Source organism: Chaetura pelagica, unplaced genomic scaffold (assembly GCF_000747805.2).
Source record: "Chaetura pelagica isolate M959 unplaced genomic scaffold, ChaPel_1.0 scaffold74, whole genome shotgun sequence".
In the NCBI taxonomy this organism is placed as follows: domain Eukaryota; kingdom Metazoa; phylum Chordata; class Aves; order Apodiformes; family Apodidae; genus Chaetura; species Chaetura pelagica.
Window position 1 is genome coordinate 1,672,164 of NW_009952982.1, and position 7,167 is coordinate 1,679,330.

Consider the following 7,167-nt stretch of genomic DNA (forward strand, 5'->3'; position numbering starts at 1 on the left):
AAACTTAAATGTAACTTACTGAGAAACTGTTTCCAAGCCACAGATTATAACAAAAAGGAAAAAAAAAACACACCGAAAATGAGTTGGGGTGGGGGGGCAGGAATGGAACATTGTGATCTATATTTGTATTAGGAAGAAAGAAAAGCAGTTAATTAACACTAGCGAAGGGAACTGTGGCAAATACAGAAAACCACAGGTGAACTATTATCCTAAAATGTACAACCATATCTGAAAGCAAAGATTGAATTGTAAAGCTGATAAATTGCTAAGCACACCTAAATTTTAAGGGCTGGACTATACACACATATACACTTACTTATTTATATACGCATACATATACATGGATAAACACACAGCTATGTGATTCAAAAAATTGAGTATTTTCAAATGCACACTCAATTAAGATTAGGTTTCTTAATAAATAAAATCTGTAACCTGTTTGGAACTCTACAACAAAAAATGACATTACACAAGTATCTTCTGAGAAGTAAAGATGAGTACAGTTTAAAAAAATAATTTTAAAAACCCAACAGAAAACAGACAACATTTTTAGAATGGGCGTGTGGGAAAGATGCTAAATTGGAGTTCAAAAAGCCCTCAATTATGATGCAGATTACCCAAGCTACTATTTTTACTGTTCCATGTGACAAAACACTAGTCACAACACATCTGGTTCAATGGGCTAGTAATAAGTGGGGTCACAATTAGAGATTAAATTTTACAGTAAATAAATAGCCAGCAAAGCACATGTTAGTTTTTGTCTGCAGTCTCAATGCCTTTTGCATTAAATATTTAAGAACTTCTACTGCTTTTGTACACAATTGTATCTCACTGTGTATAACTTGCAGAAAAAAAGTCCAACACTGATGTATACAATTATTTTACAGCTGCATTTATGCATTAGTAATTAATTTACTTGATTTTCATTCATCCTCCTCCCTACTGCTACCTGATAAAGAAATAAATTGTCTTTTTAGTGTTCTTACATAAAAACCATTAATACTCTGCTCACAGCAGATAACAGGCATCATGTAACAGGCTGGTGGAAGGAATTTGAAACGAAGAGGTTATGAAATAATGTCTTTTGTAGAAATCCTGATTTTCATCAGTTAAAGAGTAGCAAAATAATGGATTTCTGTTAACTCACCCATGTGATCTAGCTAGTTCAAGCTCTAGAACTATTTAAGACCAGATGATTAGTATCAAGTATCTCACTAGAACCATCACCCATAAATTTACAGATTTTCAAACCTTCTTCAAACTGACACAGAAGGATAGTAAGATTATCAACAAAATGTAGCAGGATCATATTGAGGTAAAGCTGGCTGAACTCCTACCTCAATATACACGAAAAGAGTTGAAATAATTTCAGCGGACAACTAATTTTCTTGCTGTCAGTGACAAAAGGGATTGGCTTTGACCTAAAAATCAAAAGAAAAAGGTTTAAATGTCAATTTTACTGGACTAGCAAGCTTTAACAAAGCTCCTTAACAGAGCTGGAAACAGTTTGACTATCAGAAAGCAAAAGTTGTTCTGCAACTCTGGAATTTACCAGATACAGCCTTCAGAAAACAAACCAGAGACTTAAAATTTGCTAGGGAAAAACCTTATTTTTTGCATGTACATACACATAGAACCAGACACTTTCACAGAATAGTTCCAAAAAACCCTTGGGAATCTTGCAGCCAAGCCTGTACTAGCCAACACTAGGGTTCTGTGGGGTTTTTTTTCTTCATGGAGGTTTCCTAATTGCATACATTTAAAAGGGGAAAAAAACCACCAATACTGTCCCACCTGAACTTCTTTCAGAAGACAACTACCCTGTGAAGATCTTCACTATCATGCAAACACTTAATGAGAAACTTACTCTTAAGTTTCCCTATTTTTGCTTCTCAATTCATTCTACAATTCTACATAGTCTAATTAAATCCCATTCCCCATTTTTGTAACAGACGTTAAAAAGCATTAAAACAGAAACTACACTAAAGACTTCCACTAAATTTAGTCTTGGTCTCTTTGTAAATCAGGACTGAACTATATACTCTGCGGTGTGCTATAATTCAAGAACAGGCCAGGTAAATGAAGTCTATCATGAAGTCCAATTGTAGATGAATACTGGTATGCAAAAAATCTGGTGGAAAAACATTCAATATGGTAGTGTTTTTGACAACTAACAGGTACAATAGCTACACTTTCAGCTGGAAAAAGGCATACTCTGCACAAAGTGATGCTTCAGAAGTCCAGTTTGGGAAGGGTGAGTACTATCCGTGTCAGGACACTTCTGCCTAACTAACAGGAAAGTATGATAATAAAGGTAAAAAGGAATGCGGCCACAGAAGAGTACTCAAATCGTACTATGCATTAGGGAAAATACTTGCTTTTGCTGCAAAATGTATTTATATAGATGACAACACAAGTCCTCCCAAAGCAAAATCATAAGTAATTTAGTAATTTAGCAAACATTCTTGTGAAAAACATTTATTTGAGCCTAGCAGCCTAATGAGCAAGAAAACCTTTTGCCTCCGTCTACTGCTGCTTTTTAGTTTCTAATACGAGCTTTTTAGTTTCTAATACCAGCCAAATGACAAAATTGAAGACTTTAAGTGTGCTTCTTCAGCCTCTGTTTCTTCTCTCAATACACAAAAATTGCTTTCTAGAGATGGTGGTGTCCATCACCAGAACCAGCAGACAGGATTCCTTTCCCAGCAAGTCTCACAGCTCCAAATGCTAAAAGGTAACCTAAAAGAGAGCAGGAGATGCCCCATTCAACACCATTGCGTGATATTTCATACATCTTCATATATTGATTTGCTCTCAATACTTTCTACATCAGCTTCATGCTGACAAGTCCTTTAGGAATGAAGGTAGAAAGGGAAGGGATGAACACAGCCATCCTATTCAAGAAAAAAACTGAAATATACTTACATCTGCACATACTTAGAAATTCTTGCTAAAGGGCTCTGACACCAAATAATGTAAGACCATGCATGTATCACTCATGACTTCCGGTTTATCTATACTGTTAAGTTTACTAGCACAATTACAGCTTCCAGGGGACTTTTTTTATTTCAGTGTGAATGTCCATGCTGTATTAACCCTTAATGAATTATACCAGTACTCTTTACAATTATATTTCCATTTATAATTCTATTACAATAATGTTACAAGCATATTTCCTCAAATGTCAAAATATTGCTGAATCGCATTTGGCACCTCTCATTGAAGAATTTAGCATTTCATTGTAATAGTATTCTCAAAAATGAAAACTCAAGTTTAATTTACCTGCTTCTAAATTTATTGAACCTACAAAACTGTTTCTGAGCTTTATTGCATTTCAACAGCATTCAGAAGCACCAATCAAGAACTGAAGCACAAATACAAATGCTATCATCACATGAGACACAAAGCTAGATTTATCCAGAAGTGCTTTACAGACTGATTAAATGGTACCATTCAGATTTATATCACATCTGAAAAAGCTGTCCTTTTATACTGGAAAGTGAACTAAAACCCTATGAAATTGGGTAACTAAATTCTATGGTTGTTAAAATGGATCTCAGAAGGTATCTGAGACTCCTAGGTTTTGGGCTATCATCTGTGAAATCAATTCAGAAGTCTTGTGAAAAAAAACTGCACCAAAAAAAAATCAAAACCTTAATCCGTACAAACACACACAAGTAAACATAAGAAATTAAAATACAATTTATCTTCTGTAACACAGCTTTTGCATATAAGTATGTATTACTTAAAGAATAGAGACAGCTTCTAACTAGAGGCAGTGGATTTTGTTCGCCCTTTCCAGGACACGGGCAAAGACACTAGGATCAGAAGGTTTCCTAACAGGCAGAGTTGTCCTCCCCTTTCCCATGGCCTCCAGTACATAGGCAGTCAAAGGACTTCCTTCTAAAAAAAATGGTGTCTTCATTGTTTGTTTTTAAACTCCCACATCTCAACCTGTTTAGTTTGGATTTTTTGCTTTGTTTTGTTTTTTAATTACTATGGCTGCAAAAAGTCTTCCTCAACAAGACAGTGGCCTAGAGCAAATACAGGACATAAAAACAAAAGACCAACTCACCACAGCCTCAGCTTTTCTGAACATATCAATGGTATCAGAAGATATGTTTCATTATTGATAGCTCTATAAAAAAAAATAATAGAGCTTTGAATTTGGGAAGCAGCCAGTTTTTCTATAGGATCACCAGGCTTTAGCCAATTTCACTACAGCCATTTGGGTAAAAAAATTAAAATCCATGAATTGCCAAAGTGTTCAAATTTCGAAAAATATTTTAAAATGAGCAAAATCAAAGCTCAATGAAAACTAGCACAGATTTAAGGAGTTTTTCAGAAGAGCCTTAAATCTTATTTCGGTTGCTGCTTTTGACAACTACCATTAAGCCAGAAATGAAAGGGAGGCACAGAATGCTTCTGGCTCACAAAGGTGTGAAGCCAATGCACTGTCACTTTAGACATGAACCTAATGCTGTATGTTACTCTACAAATTATTGATGATACTAAAACACACCAAAAGCAGGGATGGAATACAGGTCTTTGCAACAACAGAAGGTGAAAGAGAAGATACCTGGAATTTACTTTCCCATTATCTTTGTACTGCAGTGGTGCCCCAAGACTTCAAAGATTCCTGACTTGAGGCTGCCACTCCTCAACTAGATAAATGATACCTAGAAATGGGCTACCTTCAGTCCCATACCTGCAAATGCTTATATTAGCCACCTGATTTCATACCCACTTTTTACTTCATCTGTCTCTGGGATGAACTAGTTCAGTAATTAAACCACTAATTTAAAACAACAACCAAAACCTAAATAAATGTTGAGTGTTTCTTTTCAGCTAGTTAGCGCAAAACTGAACACAGATTGATAGTGGCACACAGGGGGCTGTAAAACTATGTAAAAATTGACTCAGGTCAGTTCAAACTGTTGTAGAACTGCAGCCCCAAGATGCAGATTTGTGAGAGCAGGCATGGATCCAAACCTGACCCAAACCCAGGCTTCCATCTCCCATCAACAGCTCAGTCTGTATATTTCCACTTTCTCCTGTGCCAGTTCTTTTCCAGCCACATGATTTTTGTGGGTCAATCTGGATACTAATCCAAGTACAATGCAGGCAAAGAAGCAATAGTGTACTAGTACAAATAAGTGGCAGAGAGGGAATGCACATACAGAAGTGCTTCAGCAGCTCGAGCTCCTTCACTTCCCCATTTCCTCGATTGGGTCCTCTCTCAGGGTGATGCTGAGTAACCGGCTGAGCAAAGCACCCTAAAGGCTGCATAATCCCAGCTCACTGCAGCAACTGCAGTGTTCAGCAGACTCACAAAGACAATTCAAAAGCTCACTGCTTCCAGGAGAGGGAGAACAACCTTCCTCCCTCTTGCCAATTCACAAGCATTTCAACCAATTCTGGAGCTCAGTAGACCCCTCCATAACTCAATTTAAACTCATTAATCCACCAGGGCAGCAGGTAACTTTCTGCTAATGGGCTGAGCAGGTTCAGCAAAGGATCCAATGGGCACTAGAACAAGAGAGGATGCCATACTGGAGGTGCAGCAACAGGACCAGTGATAGGGGAAGGAAAAGCATCAGCTCTTGTAACAGTTTAGCTATGTGACTTACACAGGTTCAGTTGAACCTAGCAGTTGAGGGCAGCCCCACTATGGCTAGCACAAACAGCACTACAGTTCAATGAAGGCTTCAAACCAGCGCAACACTAAATCCCTGGCCTGCTTGTGCCCACTTCTATGTCATCCTCCCTCTGTGCCAGCAAAACAGCTGCAAAACCAAGTCGTGGCAGAATAAGGGAAGTAATCAGAAAAGTTTGAACCTTGCTGACTTGAACTATGGTACAAAAGGATGTTAGGGGAAGGTGGGGGGACAAGGTCAGGAAAGCGGACACAAGCACTTCAGCTTGGACTGCTCCAACATGCTTTGTATTCTCAAAACAACAGCTCTGGATTCACTGACTAGAACAGCATCATACCTTACACTTACTATGTTAATTTGGGCAAATGTTACATTAAAGCACAGTGCTGTCAGAAGTGAAAAAAACCTGGGAGTTGTAGTCCTGCTACGGCATAGTGTTAACAGAGCAAAACAAGTATTTAAGAACCCTGCTGAGTCTTGTTACTGAATATAGGATACATCATCTCACTTACTGATTTAATATGCAATGTGCTAAGTAAGAACTTTAAAAGTAAGGCTTATTTTTCATTTTGCAAACTCAAATGGATATAAAGCGGACATGTTTGTATGTGTCTATCTGGCTCTAATAATAAATTAGAATGACAAACAAAACCTCACTTTTCAATCAAGTAAGTCTTGGTTTCCTCACAGTGTTACTTGCAAAGAAGAAGGCTTAAATAATTCAAGAAAAAAGTTCACTTTTAATGAAAACAAAAGCAGATGCATCCATAGCTATAGTGACCAGATTATGGACACAATTCTGTGTGAACTTCTACAACACATTTTAATGTCAGTGATTAAAACCTCCCACTATATATTTATAGATACATTATTAAAACACGAATCAGATTGCTATGTTGTATGTGTTGTCCTGCACTGAATTCAATCCACCAGAAAACTACAACAAGTTATACACTTAGGATTCTCATGCTGCCTGTGACACAACTCAAAACACCATGCACTCTCTCTCTAACCCCCCATCTTTTTCAGAGTATTGTGCTGAAAATGAAAGTTTCAGATATAGATGCTGGACAAAGATGTGATTTACTCCTTCCTTAAAAGCATACATTCCCCAACGAAAAATCACAATAAAACTCAAGATGTCAGGCGTTTCGATCTAATTGTAACAAACTCTGAGTCCGAATGATCACTCAAAACAGACATTAATAAAAACCAAGAAGTAAAAATACAAGTTACAACACCCATTACAACTTATACAGAGGAAAACCATGTCGCTGGGACCACTAACCATTTTTAAAGTAGAAGTATTACGAACTCCCAAGTAACTAACACATTCCTCCCCAACACGCCTCCCTAGGCTGAATCTACTCGCACAAAGCTCTGCGACTAAACAACGGGAAGCGGACGGCAGAACGGCAGAGCCGGCAAGGCCGCCACCTTCCCATCGCCGTGCTGCCCCCTAGGGCTCGCCTCCCATCGGCACCCCCATCAAACCCCGGGCTCGCCGCGG